This window comes from Bufo bufo, chromosome 2 (assembly GCF_905171765.1).
Source record: "Bufo bufo chromosome 2, aBufBuf1.1, whole genome shotgun sequence".
NCBI lineage: Eukaryota > Metazoa > Chordata > Amphibia > Anura > Bufonidae > Bufo > Bufo bufo.
This window is the reverse complement of record NC_053390.1, coordinates 609,036,977-609,058,983: the sequence shown is the minus strand read 5'-3', so window position 1 is coordinate 609,058,983 and position 22,007 is coordinate 609,036,977.

Below are 22,007 nucleotides of genomic sequence, written 5' to 3'. Positions count from 1 at the left end.
GGAAATCAGACATATCGGACCTCACTGAGGAACAGTGGGAAAAGGTGTTAGAAGACTGCCTGTTGTTAGCTGTCAGTGAAGCGCAGAGAGTCGCCCAACTGTACTTATTGCATAGGGTCTACAGAACGCCAGTGGTCTTAAAAAAAAATGGGGTATAGGGACAATGACCTCTGCCCAAGGGGTGATATGTCCAATGCAGACTTAATTCATCTCATGTGGAATTGTCCAAGACTAAGGCGGTATTGGACAGAGGTCATAGAATAGGGTTACCTTTGTTCTTAAAATGCTTGTGAAAATCTAATAAAAATATCTGATTTAAAAAAAGAAGTTTGACCCATTTCAGCTTCCATTACTTGTAGCCTATGAACTGTAGTGACATCATCAGCCCTGCACATAGCAGTCATTCACAGCCGCCATTACAGAGGTATCCACACAGTCTGGTAGTGTCTTGATCTATTCTCTTCATCTAAGCTTACAGCAGCATCGCTGGTATGTTTCACATGGTTTGAATATGTATGCATGTTGTATTATATGTATTTTCATATGTCATACTACATTAGTAAGTGCATTATTTTTCTGTTTCTCAGTTTTACTGTATACCTTGCAATAAAGATGAAGTTGGACGTTACTCTATTGTCAATTCTTTGCTGGGAAAGGTTTAGCTGTCTGTCAAGCTATGTACCTTTACACATAAGGAGGACAGAACAGTGCCACTTGTGCAGGGTGCGGGAGACTAGGGGCCCACCTTGCTCAGGGGCCCACCGGGGGATTCACCTGTACAGCTGTGGGCCAGTCCGAGCCTGGACCTTTGATCTTATGGAATGATCTTCATTATAAAAATTTTGGATACATATGAATCATTATATTATGGATTTGTGTAGTCTCAGAAACATAATCATGATGTATACCTATCCTCTGTGTTGTGTAATATAGGGAATTGAAATATATTGTGGACCTTATTGGTCCTAATTTGTTTTTTTCTTTATTATTACTGATTGGTTACATATACAGTGGTGGTTATCTATCCCTGTGTCAGGGACAGCCTAGGGCCTATAGGAGGTTCCTGACACGGGATCGCCCTTATCAGGGCTGCCATTCTGTTCTAGGCAGGGCATAGAGTACAGGGAAAAATAGGGATCAGATATTTCCTCTTTACCAGTGCCCTCATTTTGCAATCTGTATGGCTCTTAATTGTATTTTTAATATACAGTACTTTAATAAAGGCTATGTTTTAATGGTGGCGGTCTGCGATACCTAGTTTTTCTACACCACCATTATACTTTATCTAACCTTCTGACAGGTGACTAGTCAGGACTGTGATTGTGTTTTGGTATCCTGTTTTGCCTGGTCAAATCAGTAATGGGCCTCTAGTGCAGACCTCCCAAGTGTCTCTCTTTTGGAGGGACAATCCCTATTTTTCACCCAAGTCCCTCTGTGCCTCTTTGCTACTTAAATTTCTCTCTTTTTGATCTAAGGTATAGATTTGCATTATTACATTTACAGTATTGATCAAGAAAGTGTTTGTCTGGTTCCTCTCGGTATATTAGAGCCCACCTTGTATATTATTTCATTATTTGATGCAATTTGGGTTTTAGACATATCATTTTTGCGTTATTGTGTAAAAAAAAAAAACTATTGACATGTATAAATATGCAGGAAAAAAGGATTTCACACAATGAACCAAGTGTTCCACTTTGACCATCCAAAAGGTTGGGAGTTATGCTGTAACGTAAAGTGAATTCAAAAGATTTGAGAATGAAAAAGCTTACGCAGGCTACGTGAATAAATATAAACTATTACACAAAGTATTAAACAGAATTAATGGGGAGAACCAATCAGTCACTTACCCTTACAATACATATGCTAGTGGTTCCATGTTGTCAGACACCAGTGACTTTCTCTTCACTGTCTCTAACATCATGTCTTCTCTTTATCGGAAACTGAATCTGTCAAAACTGAATTACCGATACTTGTGTTTTCTCCATCACCTAACCTACCTAGAAACATAGAAACATAGAAACATAGAATGTGTCGGCAGATAAGAACCATTTGGCCCATCTAGTCTGCCCAATATACTGAATACTATGGATAGCCCCCGGCCCTATCTTATATGAAGGATGGCCTTATGCCTATCCCATGCATGCTTAAACCCCTTCACTGTATTTGCAGCTACCACTTCTGCAGGAAGGCTATTCCATGCATCCACTACTCTCTCAGTAAAGTAATACTTCCTTATATTACTTTTAAACCTTTGCCCCTCTAATTTAAAACTGTGTCCTCTTGTGGTAGTTTTTCTTCTTTTAAATATGCTCTCCTCCTTTACCGAGTTGATTCCCTTTATGTATTTAAAAGTTTCTATCATATCCCCTCTGTCTCTTCTTTCTTCCAAGCTATACATATTAAGGTCCTTTAACCTTTCCTGGTAAGTTTTATCCTGCAATCCATGTACTAGTTTAGTAGCTCTTCTCTGAACTCTCTCTAGAGTATCTATATCCTTCTGGAGATATGGCCTCCAGTACTGCGCACAATACACCAAGTGAGGTCTCACCAGTGTTCTGTACAGCGGCATAAGCACTTCACTCTTTCTACTGCTTATACCTCTCCCTATACATCCAAGCATTCTGCTGGCATTTCGTGCTGCTCTATTACATTGTCTTCCCACCTTTAAGTCTTCTGAAATAATTACTCCTAAATCCCTTTCCTCAGATACTGAGGTCAGGACTGTGTCAAATATTCTATATTCTGTCCTTGGGTTTTTACGCCCCAGGTGCATTATCTTGCTTTTATCCACATTAAATTTCAGTTTCCAGAGTTCTGACCATTCTTCTAGTTTTCCTAAATCCTTTTCCATTTGGCGTTTCCCTCCAGGAACATCCACCCTATTACATATCTTTGTGTCATCAGCAAAAAGACAAACCTTACCATCGAGGCCTTTTGCAATATCACTTATGAAGATATTAAACAAAATCGGTCCCAGTACAGATCCCTGTGGAACCCCACTGGTAACATGACCTTGTTTTGAATGTTCTCCATTGACTACAACCCTCTGTTGTCTGTCACTCAGCCACTGCCTAATCCACTCAACAATATGGGAGTCCATGCTCAATGACTGCAGTTTATTGATAAGTCTTCTATGTGGGACAGTGTCAAAAGCCTTACTAAAATCTAGATATGCGATGTCTACTGCACCTCCACCGTCTATTATTTTATTCACCCAGTCAAAAAAATCTATAAGATTGATGTCTCCCTCTCAGTGTGTGGCACTACTATTACACTTAGGCAGCACGCCCGCTGTCTTGGTGTTACATTTGACATTGATAATTCCTTGACCCCTTATATTTAATCACTCGCCCTCTCATGCTGTCTGCACCTCAAAAACATCTCTAAAATCTGCCCCTTTCTTACTGTGGAAACAACACAAACTCCCATTGTTATCCTGATCCATTCTTGTCTTGATTACTGTAATTTAGTACTAATCTGTGTTCTTCTCACTCAGCTTTCTCCTCTCCAATCTATCCTAAAAGCAGCAGCCAGGGTCATCTATCTGTCTAACCACTACTCTAAGGCCTCCACCCTGAGCCAGTCATTGCACTGGTAGCCAGTACAGTACAGTAAACTTCTCATTCTCACCCACAAAGCTCTTCATAGTGCTGCACTATGTAGGGTGGTAGACATCTCTGTCTACAACCCTACCTGTGCTCTACACTCTGCAAGTGTTAGCATGCACCATAATCTGAACCTCTCACTCCCGTCTTCAAGACTTCTCTTGAGCTGCACCATTCTTCTGGAATGCCCTACCCAAGTAATTAGGTTAAGTCACAACATTCACAGTTTTAGGTGCTCCCTAAAAACACATCTTTTTAGGGTATTCTAACACGTCCCTTAATCTAACTTTTCTACATTCAGCTCTTTTCAACATTACTCCTCAGATCCCTTCATCATTTGCATCCATTTCTTACTAGAATTCCAGAGGAGCATGAATGGCCTATAAGTCTCCTCACGCTGATTAAGGCACTCTCTTCCCAAGGAGAGATAGTACCCCCTGAATCCTGACTTAGGCCTCTCACCCAGTTAAGCCAGTACTCTCTGCTCTGCACTGCCCGAAACAGTTGCCTGCAGATGAGGTGCTGGCTTATTTAATATCCAAGTCATATCTCAAGGCCTATTTAAAGGGAATCTGTCACCTGCTTTTAGCATTTTAAGCTGTCACCATCGCTATGTTCACTAAAGTACCTTATTTCCAGCAGTCTTCTTTTTACTTGATTTCGTTTTGTCCTTTTGATATAAAAGCGCTTTTTATGATATGCTAATGAGGGTCCTAGGTGCCCAGAGGGGCGTTTTTTTCCCTCTCCGGTGCCCAGTGACGCCCCCCTGCAGTGCCCAAGACCGCCTCCCTATTCTGAAATAACCTCCCACAGCCCGGCAAACGGTTCCGCCCCCTCCCCACGTCATAGTCTACCTTCTAGAAATGCCCCGTCCTTCTTCCTGTCGGCGGCCAGAAAACTTGCGCACGCGCAGTACCGCCTGCGGCCTGCACCTGCGCGATCATCAACCTCCTGAGGGCAACAGCCTCAAAAGTCTCACCTGGCATGCGCCGAGCCCAGTGATGTAACCTGAGCGCTGTTGCCCTGAGGAGGTTGATGATCGCGTCAGTCTTTCCATTCAGTCTTTCTCCCTGTCAGCTACTGGGCCTCTGGAGACGCCTTTCATCCATGGTGATGGATGAACAGGAGGTCTCTGCCCTGTCACAATGTTGAGGGTGATGCAGCGATTCCTAGGTTTCTAGGTTCGTGGGTATGAGATCCCTTATTATTTGAAGGCGGCTCATACAGCCAGGAGACTAGGGCTATTTGAGGGAAGCTTTAGGAGGTGACCAGCTCCCTTTTCCCTGCCTATGGCCTAGCAATTTGGTGATATTGTATGGTGAGGGGTTTTCCCCACTCCCCACTGTGACAAGAGTTCAGCTAACCAAGCGCCAAACCTGCCCAATTCCTGAAGACATTGTACGTCATCTCAAGCCTGTCAGAGATCAAGCATATGTGCCTTTGCTTCTGATGCACGCGCAGTGAAGCTGGCTGTGCTATCTTCTGAAACACGTGCATAGTACAATGAAGTTGAGGATAATACAGCCAGCTTCACAGCACTTGCACTTGATTTCCGACTGGCTGGAGATGGCATACAGTATACTTAGGAATAGAGACATGCTTAGGGATACAAGTCTGATTGGACAGATTTTGACCATGGCCAGTGTGACCCTGCTGTATAGCATCTCCACCTTTTGACTTCAGCGGTGTACAGCACACAGGGCAATTAAAGTGCTTTTTTGAACAAAATTTTCTTTCCACTTTCCCATTTTAGGACACCTTTAAAAAGTCAATTCATTAATCCAACAGGTTCCCTTTAAGATATGGCTGCCTGTTAGCAGACCAACCTGTATGCAGCCCTTTATTTGCTTCAGTAGGTGCCATATGTTCACACGGTCAGGATTTGCAATAGGAAAATCTGCTGTTCATATTTAGGGAAGTCTGCAGCTGATTCTGTTATAGCTTGGCAAATTCACTCAGTTAAGGTTCAGTGGTACTAATCTGAAACTTTCCAATGTGAAATCCACGAGAATAACATTGGGGTACCTTATATGGAGTGCTATGGGGTCTGAGGGGAGGGTGGGACAAACACTTAACTGTTCTCTGCCCGAAATGAAAACACAGAATTTTCATGCAGGTGCCACTAGGGGGAGTTCAGTGCAAATAGATTTTACAGCTTCCATTGCAGTCAATGATAACTGTGTATATTACTATGGACTGAGCTCCCCACCTAGTGGTGGAGGAAGTTGTATGGGGAGATTTATCAAGGTATTTATGCCAGTTGTCAGGGATAAATACATTGAGAAATATGGTGTTCAGAACGAGTGCCATACTTATAAAGGCCCTGTTCCACTTTTTCCAACATAGAAGTCAGATAAAGTGGGTGAGGTGGACCCAGCCTTACCTAATGGCACACTTTTTCCCCTACAGTCTCATTCATGTTTTAGGGTGTTAGTAGTGACCGCTAGAGGCACTGCTGGACTACCAGCAGGAATTTATGTAGAAGCACTAGAACCACTTTCAAACATGGCAGACTTAAAAACATAGAACATAGATTACATAGATTAACAGCTGATGAAGACCTCCAGGTCCATTTTGTTCTGCACCAAAAATCTGCATCATGTAGTATTACATACCAGTTATTCATATGAATAGCCAATCATGTAAGCTAATATTCTAAGCTCGGTCACATAGTTTAGATGCACTATGGAAGCTCAGCTGACAGTTTTATTCACATGAACATAATGTGATTCTTTGTAAATACCACATTGCCAAAATCTTGATCTGATCCAGTCATGAAAATGCAGACAAATCTTTTCCGAATCAGTACAGGAACAATAAAGAAAAATATTTGCATATTTACTTTTTAGGAAGATTTAAACTGGAATTTTTAGTTCAAAGCCAAACTACACTTTAAGAGAATATTATTATTTGAGAGCAAGTGGAGTATCTAGGAGGAAATTCATGCATACTGTATTCTAGAAAGACATTTTTAAAATCATTTATGCAGATGTCAGATCCTAGATTCAACCTTTCTCACACTTTACTTGCGGTTTCTCATTTTGAGATCCACCTTCCCGCATTTTCCTTTTCGTTTGGTTGTGTCATGCTTCAATGCATATATTCTTTCTGTTTGCACTTTCTTTACATAGAAACACAATTAGCAGGTTGGGTTTCTATATTTTCTCTATTCTCATGACACTCAGCTGTGATTCTCCTGACATGAAAAGCATCCTACTCTGGTGAGCAGCACAAACATCTCCCCCACAATACTTTTTTTTATATGGAATTATGCAACTATACTGAAATAACAACTTCTCACTCTCTTTATTATCTTTGGACTCTAAAAAGCTTGTCTGGGATCTTAAGAAACTTACAGAAGAGTTGGTAATGGTATTACATAAAGAAATGGTACAGTATATATTTCCTCATTAAGTCTTGTGCTGCTCCAGCAGTTCCTACTGGTGTGCACTGATGATTTCTCACCCATCATTCATGTGACCATTGCACCTAATCAATTATTTCAGTGGTCACATCCCATTTATGCACGCGTCAGCACTGAGGCTAGTGACTATTGCAGCAGTCACTTTAATAATGTATTTGATATCACTACATGGCCAGTGGGGACCAATAGAGAGGTGAGTATAGGTCATTTATTTTATACATTTACAGCTCTTATGCAAGTTTCTTAAAAGTTCCCTTTGCATTGTCAAAAACCAAATCAGGGTGGACTGATCATAGGCCCTACTGGGGGTACATAAAGAGCTGACACTCCCAGCTTTAATTAACTTATATACAGTGCCTTGAAAAAGTATTCATACCCCTAGAACTTTTCCACATTTTTTTACGTTACACCCACAAATGTAAATTTATTTTATTGGAATTTTATGTGATAGACCAACACAAAGAACTCCAGTGTGACTAGCTGCCTTTAGGAGTCACCTAATGAGTAAATAGTGTCCACCTGTGTGTAATTTATTCTCAGTATAACTACAGCTGTTCTGTGAAAGTCTCAGAGGTTAGAGAAGATTAGTGATCAAATAGCATCATGAAATCCAAGGGACACGCCAGACAGGTCAGGGATAAAGTTGTGGAGAACTTTAAAGCAGGATTAGGTTAGAAACATTATCATAAGCTCTGAACATCTCAGGGAGCACTGTTCAATCCATCATCCAAAAATGTAAGGAGTATGGCACAACTGCAAACCTACCATGACATGGCTGTCAAACCTAAACTCACAGCCTAGGCAAGGAGAACACTAATTAGAGAAGCAGCCAAGAGGCCCATGGTCAGTCTGCAGGAGCTGCAGAGATCCAGAGCTCAGGTGGGAGAGTCTATCCACAGGCCAACTATGTGTGTCCATACTGCTGTGCGCTCTCCACCACGCCTGGGCAGCACTACATCTGGAAACGGTACTACCAAGGGGATTCTGTCTCTAACCATGGGACGCACAAGTATCACTGGACTATTTATCAGTATAGCAGGAGTCTGATGTTTACATTTGTATCTGCATTGGAGGAGGGGTCCAGATGACTTAATGGCCATGGTTTTCAGTGATTCATGTATTGGTACACCTGTGCTTATTGCATAATAGGGGGCCCGATGATTTACTGGCCGCTATAACTGGTGACTTATTTCTTGCAGTATTGGTCACTCTTGGTAGTAGTATTCTGTCGGATAGGCATATCTTGGTTACCACTGCTTGAGAGCAGCACTATTGACAGTGTTATTTTTTATTTATTTTTTTGGTCCCCTGATGAGGACTTAAACTGTATAGGGCGAAACGCTTTGAGGAAATGGGATCAGAATATGGGACATTACATGAGATTGATTCGCAATAAGTTGCTAATTATTGGTGACTGTATATTTTGCTTAATTGCGAGTGGAAAGAGTATCCGACATTTTATTAGTGAATAATCTGTATATCTATAATTATTAGTTTTTGTTTTTGGCATTTAGGTTAGGTCATCAAATATATTTGCTCTAGGTCATACAACCACGGTGGGCCTCCCCCCTGCTAGGGTCATCTAGGGGCTTTTAGGAGGTTCCTGAATACGGGATCACCCCTATCGGGACGGCCATTCCGTTTGTAGGAAGGGCTGAAGACACAGGGGCAGGATTAGGGAAAGTCTCCATTCAGGGACTCAAACTTTGCATGTGCAGGAACCCTATCCTGAGTACCTAGTTCATATATTATGTATGTTAATTACCTTCTTTATGTTGATGAGGGGTTTCTTTTTAATGTATATTTATTAAAGGCTACGTTTTATTTTGGTGGTAGTCTGTAAATTGGAATGAAATGTAGCCACTTTTCCAGGTTTTTCCTGTAAAAAAGATTTTTTTAACAAGTTTCTGCAGCATTGCCCCTGAATCAGAAGATTTATACTTATCTGCTCCATGTCGCCCTGGTACTTTGCGCTGCCCCCTCTGCCTCCATCTTTCAGTTCCCGTGCTGTTTACACCTGGCAGTGCATGGCCATAGTCACATACACCGCTCCAGTCAATGAATGGCTTTAGCAGTGACATGCTGCTTGTGGCCACATTACCGCTGAAGCCAGTCATTGGCTTGAGAGGTGCACGTGACCATGGCCATGCACTGCCAGGTGAAAACAGCATAGGGACGGGAAGATGGAGGCAGCAGGGGCAGTGTGGAGGACTGAATCGGCAGGGAGCAGGTAAGTTTAACTCTTTGGTTTTAGAGGCCATGCTGCAGGAATGTGTTAGAAATTCATTTTTACTGGGAAATCCCTCTAAGACCCTAATACACTGTGAAATATTCAGATCAATTACTGGGAAAAAGTCTTTATAGGAACCCTCATTCATGATAAGTGGCTGGTATAATCGTGCCGCACATCTCTCTATGTAATCAGGGATGTGCTACAAATAATCAATATAACTAAACTAGCTGAAGGACCCGGCTTCACACTGGTATATATTTTATTTAATATTTGTGTGTGTCATTAAAAGATATCAACAGTATCCACTATAACAGTGACATCTACAGTACCCCGCCCCCTTAACAGTGACCTCCTGTCACGAATACAGGAGAGGGGAGGGACATAGAACTAGGCCTCAAGGCTAGGGAGAGGGAAAATGTCACCTCCCTGGAAGCCCCTAAGCCTGGCCCTGACTCCTGTCAGTATGTATAGATCCTGAAGGTGGGAAAATACATACGCCGAAACCTAGAGCCTAGGAGCCCTGAAAAGCCCTAGGTAGTGGCAGGGAATGAGACTACTGGTTCCTTCCCAGATGAACGAACCAGCGTTTCCCTGAGGCCTAGTAACAACAAGAACAGGGGAACAACCAAATACGGAGAGCAGTACAACTTATCTTATAGAAAATAGATGAGCAGGAACACAGGTAAGGTCCACACACCAACTCTTACAAATCCAAGCAGAGAATATCAACCGCGTGGGATTTATGGGACAATGAGGAGAACTCGAAAGTCAGTCCTGGGCGTGCCAAAGGGTGCGTACACCGAGCCTCTAGGTGCTGAAGCAACGCCCTAATAGCACCTAGAGGCTCATTAGCATATTTTACAAGTCTTTATTTTAAGAGAACGGCCGTAGGCAGGGAGTTATAAAGCATACTGTTATGTACTGCTGACATAGCACATCGCTAATATTAGTCAGCTACATAACGTTATTTCTCATGACAGAAACCCTTTAAATCACATGACCACGGAGCATGAGTGAAATAAAGCTTCTCACTCACCGCTCCGTGGCCTGCCATCGGCACCGCACTGCAGGACCTTATGTTCACACATCGTCAGCGCGCTGGCGCGTCTCCAAATTTACCTCCATTGTCACTTACTGCCCTGGGATTAGGAACGTCAAGGCGGATGCTTTGTCACACAGCTTTCCTGGGAGGGTGATTCTAAAGATCCTAGTCCTATTTTGTCTGAAGGGGTAGTCATTTCCACCCTATATCCTGATCTTGAGGCAAAGGTGCTAGAGGCCCAGGAGGATGCACCGGACTCTTGTCCTCCGAGAAAATGTTTGTTCCCTCCGAATTACGTCACAAGGTGTTCGAGGAACATCCCTGTACAGTGCTTGCTGGACACCCTGGGAGCAGATCCACTGTTGATCTCATCTCTCGTAGATTTTGGCCAGGGCTGCGTAAGTGTGTTAAGGACTATGTGTCAGCCTGTTGTATCTGTGCTCGTGCTAAGGTGACACATATTCGGCCTTCCGGATCCTTTCTTGCGTTACCCATCCTGTCCAGACCTTGGACTCATTTGTCCATGGATTTTATCACAGATTTACCGAATTCTGTGGGAAAAACTGTGATTCTGGTGGTAGTTGATTGCTTTAATAAGATGGTGCATTTTATAGCATTATCTGCTCTATCTAATGCCAAAACTCTTGCACAGGTGTTCATTGATAACATTGTGAAACTACATGGCATTCCCTCTCATGTGGTGTCTGATAGGGGGACTCAGTTTGTCTCCTGATTCTCCAATGTTTTGTTTCGGAGAATCAGGAGGAGTGGTCTTCATTCTTGTCGTTAGCTGAGTTCGCCATTAATAACCGTAGACAGAAGTCCACTGATAAGTCACAGTTTTTTGGGACATATGGGTTCCATCTGCAGTTTGGCACATTTTCTAGTTCCCAAGCTTCCGGTATTCCTGAGGAGGAAAGATTTTCCTCTTCTTTATCTTCTATTTGGAAGAAAATTTTAAATAACCTGAAAAAGATGGGCAACAAGTATAAGCGTGTCGGCTGACAGGATGAATGGTCCGGACCTGAGAGTGGGTGATTCTGTGTGGCTGTCCACAAGAAACATTAAGCTTAAGGTATTTTCTTGGAAGTTGGGCCCAAGATTTATTGGTCCATATAAGATCATTGCCATTGTTAACCCTTTAGCCTTCTGTCTTGAACTTCCTCAGGCTTTGAAAATCCATTATGTTTTTTTTAAGTCGTTGTTGAAAAAATGTGTCGAACCTGTTGAGCCGTCCTCCTTGCCTCCCACTCCTGTCATGGTGGACGGTAATTTAGACCACTGGAAAGGATACAGATCAGAGGAGAGGATGTGGGTTCCAGCGGCCGATGTTAATGCTAGTCGTCTGGTGAGAGCATTCCACAGAGCTCATCCTGATAAGGTCGGTCCTGGGTTCCCGGAGGTCACCTGTAGAAGGGGGGGTACTGTCACTGTCCCTTCTTTCTGTGACAGATGTCAGGAGATCAAGGAGACTGGCGGAGCGTGGAGGAATCTAACAGCCTCTTTGGTTACTCTTTATTCAGTGTTTGTTTGTGACCTCATCCCCTGTCTCAGGTATAGCTTACTACTTATTACTCTACCCTATTTAGTGTTGCCCCACCCTTCTGACTGTGCGGTAGATAGCTTAATTTGGGTTTGGCAGAGCTGGTGTTAGGTCATCTCTGGTCTTCCTGCTATTCCATTACTACAGAAGTTAAGTGTTGCGTTTGTTTGTGTTTTGTTTTCCCTTCCTTGCTTTTTGTTACTAGGCCTCAGGGAGATGCATGTTCCTTCATCTGGGAAGAAACAGGTTTCCTCAGCCCTAACAATATTCTTAGGGCTCTGTAGGATCTCCAGGGTATGGGCATTTCTACCTTCAAGGGGTGCCCATACGGTAAGGAGTCAGGGCCAGGAGTAGGGTTACTAGGAGGTGACCTTTTCCTTTCCCTAGCCTTGAGACCTAGTGGCTTTCCCTTTCCCTCCTGGTTGTTAGTTTGGTGTTTCCATCCATGACAGTTTTGCTTCTGCTCCTATACTGGTGCAGCCGGATGTGTCACGGCCATTTATTGTGTAGGTTGACGCATCCGAGGTAGGGGTAGGAGCAGTTTTGTCACAGTGTCCTTCACCTAGTAAATGGCGCCCATGTGCTTTCTTCTCTAAGAAACTCTCGGCTGCTGAAATAAATTATGACGTAGGCAATAGAGAATTGCTGGCCATTAAGTTGGCTTTTGAGGAATGGCGTCATTGGTTGGAAGGAGCGGTTCATCCCATTACGGTAATTGGCGATCTCAAAAATCTGTCTTACCTGGAGTCGCCTAAACAACTGAACCCAAGGTAGGCCGTTGTTTTTTATCAGATTTAATTTCATTGTCACCTATCGCCCTGGGATTAAGAACTTCAAGGCGGATGACTTGTCGCGTAGCTTTCCTGGGGGGGGTGATTCGGAAGATCCCGGTCCTATCTTGTCTGAACGGCTAGTAATATCAACTCTTTATCCTGATCTTGAGGCAGAGGAGTTGGAGGCCCAGGGAGATGCACCGGATTCTTGTCCTCCGGGAAAGTTGTTTGTTCCTTCTGAAATAAGGCACAAGGTGTTCGAGGAACATCACTGTGCAGTTCTTACAGGACACCCTGGGAGCGGATCCACGGTCGATCTCATCTCTCGTAGATTCTGGTGGCCGGGTTGTGTAAATATGTGGAGGGCTATGTGTCAGCCTGTAGTACTTGTGCACGTGCTAAGGTGACACATACTCTGCCTTCAGGAACTATACTTCCGTTGTCCATCCCGTCCAGACCTTAGACTCATTTGTCAATGGACTTTATCACAGCTTTTCCTAATTCCTCAGGAAAAACTGTGATTCTGGTGATTGTTGATCGTTTCAGTAAGATGTCACACTTTATAGCATTACCAGGGCTACCTAATGCTAAAACTCTCACACAAGTGATTGTTGACAACATCGTGAAGCTACATGGTATTCCCTCTGATGTGTTGTCTGATAGGGGGACTCAGTTTGTTTCCAGATTCTGGAAGGCGTTTTGCACTCGCTTGGGGGTACAATTGTCCTTCTCTTTGGCCGTTCACCCTCAGTCAAAACGGACAGACTGAGCGCACTAACCAGAATCTGAAGACTTATATGAGATGTTTTGTCTCAGAGAATCAGGAGGAGTGGTCTTCTTTTTTGTCTTTTGCCGAGTTCGCCATAAATAACCGTAGGCAGGAGTCCACTGATAAGTCGCCGTTTTTTGGGGCATATGGGTTCCATCCGCAGTTTGGCACATTTTCTGGTCTGAGACTTCTGGTATACCTGAAGAGAATTTTTTTTCCTCTTCTTTGTCATCTATTTGGCGGAAAATTCAAAATAATCTGAAAAAGATGGGCAAGAAGTATAAACGAATGGCTGACAAGAGGCGTGTAAGTGGTCCGGACCTGAGAGTGGATAATTCTGTGTAGCTGTCCACAAGAAACATTAAGTTAAAAGTACCTTCGTGGAAGTTGGGCCCAAGGTTTATTGGTCCATACAAGATCTCTGCCAATATTAACCCGGTGTCACGGATGGTGTACAGGAAACAAGATAATACAATACAAACAATGACTTACTGGATCCACAACTAAGGAACAAAAGGGAGACCCCTGCAATCGACCTGCCGCTCTCCCTTATTGCTCAGCCTATGCAACCACCCCAAAGGTGGATGGGCGCATATCCACGTACCTCGGCTATCTTAGACCTGAAGGCCCTACAATAGTGAGGGGACACGACCACCGGCTCCCTACACAGACACGGAGGGAGTCAGGGTCACCTGGATCCAGAAAACAGAAAATCATAAATACATAAACAGAACTTATCTTGCAGACGACAGTGGACAGAGAACTGGGAACTGGGAACTGGGAGCTGGGAGTAGGAACAGCATGCACACACACTCCAGGAAGTTGTATCAGCCGCACCCTACTGCCTTATGGGGAGGAATTTAAAGGGAGGTAATCAGTCTGACTGCATGACAGCTGAGCTAGACTAACGAGGTGAGGAACAGAAACCAAAACAAAGAAACTCAAGGAGGAGGATCTGGACGGCTCCTGTCAGAGCTTCTCAGCTGTCTGGTTGTGACAGTACCCCTCCCTCTAGGAGTGGACTCCGGACACTCAGGGCCCACCTTCTCAGGATGGGACCTATGGAAAGCCCTGATGAGACGAGAGGCCTTAATGTCCGTCACTGGGACCCACATCCTCTCCTCAGGACCATAACCCTCCCAATGAACGAGGTACTGGAGGGAACCGCGGACAAGACGAGAATCCACAATCCTAGAGACCTGAAATTCAAGATTTCCATCAACAATAATCGGAGGAGGAGGCAAAGGCGAGGGTACAATAGGTTGAACATAAGGTTTCAATAAAGACTTATGGAAAACATTATGGATCTTCCAAGTCTGAGGAAGGTCAAGACGGTAGGCAACAGGATTGATGACAGACAGGATCTTGTAAGGCCCAATAAACCTAGGACCCAACTTCCAGGAGGGAACCTTCAATTTGATATTCTTGGTAGACAGCCACACCAAATCACCAACATTCAGGTCCGGACCAGGCACACGTCTCTTATCCGCCACACGCTTATATCTCTCACTCATGTTCTTTAGATTATCCTGAATCTTTTGCCAAATAGATGACAAAGACGAGGAGAATCTGTCCTCATCAGGCAAACCAGAAGAGCCCTCTCCAGAGAAAGTCCCAAACTGCGGATGAAACCCATATGCACCAAAAAATGGTGACTTATCAGAGGACTCCTGACGACGGTTATTTAAAGCAAACTCAGCAAGGGACAAAAAAGAACACCAATCCTCCTGATTCTCCGCCACAAAACAGCGCAGATATGTCTCCAGATTCTGATTGACACGCTCCGTCTGGCCATTCGACTGCGGATGGAAAGCAGAAGAGAATGACAAGCGAACCCCCAAGCGAGAACAGAAGGCCTTCCAGAATCTGGAAACAAACTGCGTGCCCCTATCAGAGACTATGTCTGAAGGAATCCCATGCAATTTGACAATGTGGTCAACAAATGCCTGCGCCAGCGTCTTAGCATTGGGCAAACCAGGAAAAGGGATAAAATGCACCATTTTGCTAAAACGGTCCACTACCACCAGAATCACAGACTTCCCCGAGGAACGAGGCAAGTCCGTTATGAAGTCCATGGACAGATGTGTCCAAGGACGGGAAGGAATGGGCAAAGGAAGGAGAGGACCTGATGGCCGTGAATGAGGGACCTTGGCACGAGCGCAAGTCTCGCAAGCTGCCACAAAACCCTCAACCGACTTACGAAGCGCAGGCCACCAGAATCTCCGAGCAATGAGATCCAGTGTGGCTCTTGTCCCCGGGTGCCCAGCAAGGACCGTATCGTGGTGTTCTTTAAAAATCTTGTGTCTCAAAGCGAGAGGCACAAACAACCTCCCAGGAGGACAAAGATCAGGAGCTTCTGACTGGGCTGCCTGCACCTCTGCCTCCAATTCAGGAAAAAGAGCAGAGACCACCACACCTTCAGCCAAAATGGGACCCGGGTCTTCAAAATTCCCACCTCCCGGGAAACAACGTGATAGGGCATCTGCCTTCACATTCTTAACCCCAGGGCGGAACGTAACAACAAAATTAAACCTTGAAAAGAACAAAGACCATCTGGCCTGTCTCGGGTTCAGACGCTTGGCTGACTCCAAGTAGGCCAGATTTTTATGGTCAGTAAACACGGTAATAGGGTGTCTGGCTCCCTCTAGCCAATGGCGCCATTCCTCAAAAGCCAACTTGATGGCCAACAATTCCCTATCTCCCACATCATAATTTCTCTCTGCGGAGGAGAGCTTCTTTGAGAAAAAGGCACACGGTTGCCATTTGGCAGGAGAGGAACCCTGAGACAAGACCGCACCCACCCCAACCTCAGAAGCATCAACCTCAACTATGAAGGGTAACGAAACATCAGGTTGTACTAGGATGGGAGCGGAAGCAAAACTCTCCTTGATATTAGAAAAGGCCTTACGCGCCTCTACCGACCAGGAAGAAAAATCTACCCCCTTTCTGGTCATATCAGTGAGTGGTTTAACAACAGAGGAATAATTCAAAATAAATTTCCTGTAATAATTAGCAAAGCTCAAAAAACGCATCAGCGCCTTCTGATTCTCAGGAAGCTCCCACTCAAGCACAGCGCGAACCTTCTCGGGGTCCATGCGAAAACCAGAAGCGGAGACAAGAAACCCCAGAAATTGGATCTCTGGAACCGCAAACACACATTTTTCCAGTTTCGCGTATAATTTATTCTCCCGCAGGATGAGTAAGACCTGACATAAGTGTTCCTTATGAGTCTTGAAATCAGGAGAAAAAATCAAAATGTCATCCAAATACACTAATACAAATTTTCCCATCAAATGATAAAAAATGCTGTTTACGAAATGCTGAAAAACGGCTGGGGCATTCATCAAACCAAAAGGCATAACTAAATTCTCAAAATGGCCCTCAGGGGTATTGAAAGCCGTCTTCCATTCATCTCCTTCTCTGACCCTAACCAGGTTGTATGCCCCTCTTAGGTCTAATTTGGAAAAGACTTTCGCCCCAACAACCTGGTTAAACAAGTCCGGGATCAGAGGAAGCGGATAAGGATCACGAATAGTGATACTGTTCAGCTCCCTGAAATCCAGACAAGGTCTTAAAGAACCATCTTTTTTCTTAACAAAGAAAAAACCAGCGGCAACAGGTGACTTCGAGGGACGTATGTGTCCTTTTCTCAGACTCTCAGAGATATAAGCACGCATAGCGACCCTCTCAGGTTGGGAAAGATTGTATAAACGAGATTTAGGCAGCTTGGCGCCTGGGATGAGATCAATAGGGCAATCATACTCCCTGTGCGGAGGTAAACCCTGAACTCCACTCTCAGAGAAAACATCCAAAAATTCAGAGAGGAAAGGTGGTACAGTTTTAGTAGAAACCTCAGAAATAGATGTTATGAGGCAATTCTCTCTGCAAAAGTTACTCCAACCATTTATTTGCCTCGCTTGCCAATCAATGGTGGGGTTATGTTTAGTGAGCCAGGGTAGCCCCAACACTAGAGGAGTAGGCAAACCGCTAAGGACGAAACATGACACATCCTCAACATGAGCATCATTCACAATTAAACGGATATTGTGAACTATGCCCTTTAATGATTTCTGAGAAAGTGGAGCTGAATCAATAGCAAAAACAGGAATATATCTTCCCAAAGTGCATACCTGGAAACCATGAGTTATTGCAAATTGATTATCAATGAGGTTGACAGCTGCTCCACTATCCACAAAAATCTCACAAAAAATGCTCTTGCTCTCTAGCGCCACCCTAGCAGGCAGGACAAAACGGGAACTACAAGCAAAAGGAAAACCTTCAATTTCCGCCTCAACCCTGCCAATAGTAACAGACGGAACATTCTTAAAAGATTTCTTCCTTTTTGTCTCTTTATTACTCCCAGAAAACTGCCTGAATCTCCTAGAGGGACAAACATTTGCCAGATGATTTATACCTCCACAACAAAAGCAAACCCTCCCCTGCGGGCTGAATCTTCTATTGTCGGAGGCAATCAACCCCAGCTGCATGGGCTCCTGCTCAGAAGGGGCTGACAGCGACTGAGACCCCTGTGCACAGAATGACACCGCTGCACTGTCCCGGGACTGAGTATGACAGGAAGGAGAGATCTCTCCTCTCTCTCTAAGACGCCTGTCAATACGAACAGCCTGAGACATAGCAGAATTCAAGGAGGTAGGTCTTTCATGAAAAGCAAATGCATCTCTCAATCCCTCTGAAAGACCGTAGCAAAATTGACTTCGGAGTGCAGCATCATTCCAACCCGTATCTGCTGCCCATCTCCGAAATTCTGAGCAGTAAATCTCTGCGCATTGTTTACCCTGGCATAACAGACGTAGTTTAGACTCAGCCAGAGCAATACGATCCGGATCATCATATATCTGACCCAGGGCTAAAAAGAATTCATCCACTGAACGGAGGGGCCGTGCCCCCTCCGGCAGCGAAAAGGCCCAGGACTGAGCGTTACCCCTGAGCAGCGATATAATGATACCCACTCTTCGTTCTTCATCACCAGAAGAATGGGGAAGAAGGCGAAAATGGAGTTTGCAAGCCTCTCTAAAACGTACAAAATTCTCACTATCCCCGGAAAACGTATCCGGGAGCGAAATCTTAGGCTCAGCACAAACTCCATAAACGCAAGCTGAACCGGTCACTTGAAACTGAGAAAAAGTCTTACGGAGGTCAGCTACCTCCAAAGCAAGACCCTGAAAGCGTTCAGCCAAAAGTGTAACCGGATCCATGCTTGAGACGGTTTTGGGCGGCTGATAATGTCACGGATGGTGTACAGGAAACAAGATAATACAATACAAACAATGACTTACTGGATCCACAACTAAGGAACAAAAGGGAGACCCCTGCAATCGACCTGCCGCTCTCCCTTATTGCTCAGCCTATGCGACCACCCCAAAGGTGGATGGGCGCATATCCACGTACCTCGGCTATCTTAGACCTGAAGGCCCTACAATAGTGAGGGGACACGACCACCGGCTCCCTACACAGACACGGAGGGAGTCAGGGTCACCTGGATCCAGAAAACAGAAAATCATAAATACATAAACAGAACTTATCTTGCAGACGACAGTGGACAGAGAACTGGGAACTGGGAGCTGGGAGCTGGGAGCTGGGAGTAGGAACAGCATGCACACACACTCCAGGAAGTTGTATCAGCCGCACCCTACTGCCTTATGGGGAGGAATTTAAAGGGAGGTAATCAGTCTGACTGCATGACAGCTGAGCTAGACTAACGAGGTGAGGAACAGAAACCAAAACAAAGAAACTCAAGGAGGAGGATCTGGACGGCTCCTGTCAGAGCTTCTCAGCTGTCTGGTTGTGACACCCGGTAGCCTTTCGTCTTGACCTTCTGCAGGTTTTAAAGATTCATAATGTTTTCCACAAATCATTACTGAAGAGATATGTCGAACCTGCTGAACCGTCCTCCCTGCCACCCCTTTCTGTCATGGTGGACGGTAATTTTAAATTTCAGAACGCCAGGATAGTGGACTCCCGAATTCTCCGTAGATCCCTCCAGTATCTCGTTCACTGGAAGGGTTATGGTCCAGAGGAGAGAATGTGGGTTCCGTTGGCGGACGTTAATGCCAGTCGCCTTGTGAAAGCCTTTCACAGGGCTAATCCGGATAAGGTCGGTCCTGGGTGTCCAGAGGTCACCCGTAGAAGTGGGGGTACTGTCACGGTATCTTCTGTGACAGAGGTTAGAAGATTGGAGAGACTGAATGCTTATGAGGTTAACTGACAGTCTCTTGATTCTCAGTGTTGTGGTTTGGTAATGACCACACATCTTCCCAGGTGCAGCCAGTGGTCATTACTGCTTTCCCGCACAGCCCCCCACGCCTTTACATTGCCCACCCCCACAGTGCCCCGTCTCCTTAAAATGGGACCTCCACAGCAGTCCACCCCCTTAACTTTGACCTTCACAGCAGCCTGCCCATTTAACAGTGAGTTCCACAGAACCTCACCCCCTTGACAGTGACCTCCACAGGGGCCCGCCCCCTTAACAGTGACCTCTACAGCACCCGCCCCTTAACATGGACCATAGGTTACAGTCCCCTTAACTGACCTCCACCATTCCCGTCCCCCTTAACAGAGACTTCCACAGCAACTGCCCCTTTAACAGTGACTGCCACAGTACCCCGCTCCATTAACAGTGACCTCCACTGTACCCTGCTCCCTTAACAGTGACCTCACAGTACCCAGCTGCCTTAACAGTGACCTCACAGTACCCTGCTGCCCCTTTAATAGTGGCCTCCACAGTCCCCTCCTCCCTTAACAGTGACCTCCACAGTGCCCGCGCCTTTAACAGTGACCTCCACAGCAGCCTGCCCCCTTAACAGTAACATCCACAGCGCCCTCCCTTTTAACAATGACCTCCACAGTGGCTGCCCCTTTATTAGTGACCTCCACAGTCTCCTTAACAGTAATTTTTACAAAAACCCGCCCCCTTAACAGTGACCTCCACAGAACTCCGTTCCCTTAAATATGACCTCCACAACACCCCACCCCCTTAAGTGACCTCTACAGCACGCTGCCCCTTAACACTGACCTCCAAAGCGGGCCGTACCCTTAACTGTGACCTCCACCATTCTCTGACCCTTTAACAGTGACCTCCACAGCCCGCCCCTTTAGCAGTGACCTCCATAGCAGCCGCCCTTTTATTAGTGACCTCCACGGTACCCTGTCTCCTTAATAGTGATTTCCACATCACCCCGCCCCCTTAACAGTGGCCTCTACAGCAATCTGCCCCTTAACACTGACCTCTACAGTGGATCGTCCCCTTAACTGTGACCTCCACAGCAGCCTGCCCCTAGAGTGGCCAGATGTCCAGTTTTAGGCCGGACAGTCCGGCTTTCAGACTCTCTGTCCGGTGCAGGGCTTGGACGGACATAGGGATGTCCTTTTGAACAGCTCACTCTCAGACAGCAGCACTGCCACCCCTGCAGCCGACGCCTGCCGCCCCCATTCCATCTACCCCACCTATCTGCAGATACCATCTATAAACGAGCAGCAATATATACCTATGACATTTTAGTGAATGACCCCCAATGGAGCTATGGATCTGATGTACACTATACCCTATCCTACTTATTCTGCCCTTACTTTACCCTATACCATATTCTATACCATATTCTTGAGAGAGGCAGGAATAGATATTTGAGTGAGAAGGACAGGCTTCTATTTGAAGCTATCTCTGCGCCATTGTTAATATCGTGATGGCTGAATTTATGCCCATAACGATAATTTGGCTTAACATCCACACATCCATGCTGGTTTAATATTTTGCACAAAGTTTTTATAGTTTTATAGTTTTATATTTTAAAATAAAAATTTTTTTTAAACAAAATCTTTTTTAACATATACACTGCTCAAAAAAATAAAGGGAACACAAAAATAACACATCCTAGATCTGAATTAATTAAATATTTTTCTGAAATACTTTGTTCTTTACATAGTTGAATGTGCTGACAACAAAATCACACAAAAATAAAAAAATGGAAATCAAATTTTTTAACCCATGGAGGTCTGGATTTGGAGTCACACTCAAAATTAAAGTGGAAAAACACACTACAGGCTGATCCAACTTTGATGTAATGTCCTTAAAACAAGTCAAAATGAGGCTCAGTAGTGTGTGTGGCCTCCACGTGCCTGTATGACCTCCCTACAACGCCTGTGCATGCTCCTGATGAGGTGGTGGACGGTCTCCTGAGGGATCTCCTCCCAGACCTGGACTAAAGCATCTGCCAACTCCTGGACAGTCTGTGGTGCAACGTGACGTTGGTGGATAGAGCGAGACATGATGTCCTAGATGTGCTCAATTGGATTCAGGTCTGGGGAACGGGCGGGCCAGTCCATAGCATCAATGCCTTCGTCTTGCAGGAACTGCTGACACACTCCAGCCACATGAGGTCTAGCATTGTCTTGCATTAGGAGGAACCCAGGGCCAACCGCACCAGCATATGGTCTCACAAGGGGTCTGAGGATCTCATCTCGGTACCTAATGGCAGTCAGGCTACCTCTGGCGAGCACATGGAGGGCTGTGCGGCCCTCCAAAGAAATGCCACCCCACACCATTACTGACCCAATGCCAAACCGGTCATGCTGGAGGATGTTGCAGGCAGCAGAACGTTCTC